The sequence below is a fragment of the Hippocampus comes genome, unplaced genomic scaffold, assembly GCF_001891065.2.
Source record: "Hippocampus comes isolate QL1 unplaced genomic scaffold, H_comes_QL1_v1.1 C16847928, whole genome shotgun sequence".
Classification (NCBI taxonomy): domain Eukaryota; kingdom Metazoa; phylum Chordata; class Actinopteri; order Syngnathiformes; family Syngnathidae; genus Hippocampus; species Hippocampus comes.
In genome coordinates, this window is record NW_017840011.1 from 1 (window position 1) to 995 (window position 995).

The 995-nt window shown below is 44.4% G+C and overlaps 1 long non-coding RNA gene across 1 annotated transcript; it reads left to right on the top strand.

Annotated features, from left to right (window-relative positions):
• Window positions 1-7: 7 nt before the first annotated feature.
• Window positions 8-661, top strand: LOC109509299 (uncharacterized). The gene is made up of 2 exons (XR_002166916.1): window positions 8-102; window positions 210-661. It is a non-coding gene; the product is annotated as an uncharacterized LOC109509299 (long non-coding RNA).
• Window positions 662-995: the final 334 nt, after the last annotated feature.

Genomic DNA, 995 nt, shown 5'->3' on the forward strand with positions numbered 1-995 from the left:
ACCAAATTGAACGCTACATCCAAGCCCGACCAGAGTACCCCGCCTTGGTCCTACAGGCATGGAGGTTCTTGTTGGCTAAAGACCATGACAGCAAGGTCCGAGGTTAGTGTGCATTATTCTTCCAGTGGCAGCTCATGAAAACAAAATATACTAAACCTTGGTTTAGTAATGACATGCATTGAGGCCCAACACATCTGGATGTGTTCCAGAGAGCCTCCAGTCTGAGGGCACTGAAGATCCAGACCACCTTCTTCCCAATGGTTCTGTGAGGAACATTCTAGCACTCCCCTACCTTGGCCCTCTGCCTCCCTGTCCTCACATCCCACCCCAAGACAAGAGCCGAGTGTTCGCCATTGTCCTATACGCAGAATTCCTGAAGGAGCTGGCCGCTATTGCCCTGGAGCATAGCATCACATCGGACTGGACCACAGAGGAGTAGAGGAGGCAGGCCTCATCCCAAAAACGACACTTTAAAGAGTGATTTTATGTATTCATTTGACCTGAAATCCCTTGAATTTTTGTACTGTGCAGAACAATGTGAAAATGATTCTATTAATGTTGACTATAAGTGCTGACCGTTCTTTTCATTGTGTTTTTGTGAATTGAATGTTTTCCCATGGATCATCCAATTAAAACAGCGATGTTGAAAATTGAAAAGAGATGGACACTCTGGTCTTTGTGGGGACAGTTGGGAAGGTGTTTTTGTCCTGCTTGGATTCAGTTAGGTGAGGTGCTGAAGCTAAGAAGACCTCTGTTGTGAATTGGCACCAAACCGAAAAGGACTACCATGAGGCATGGCACCTAAGATTTCCAGAGCCCTCCTCCCCCAAAAATGAAAACAAAATCAAGCTAGTTCATTAAGATTTGAAAATGTATCTGTCCATCATGATCGTTTTGAGTGTTCCGCTCTCTCTTCTCATGCAATGGACTATTCCATCTTCTTGAAGCACATGTGAAGCCTTATTATAGGAAGAGCATAGCAAAAAAAAAAAAAA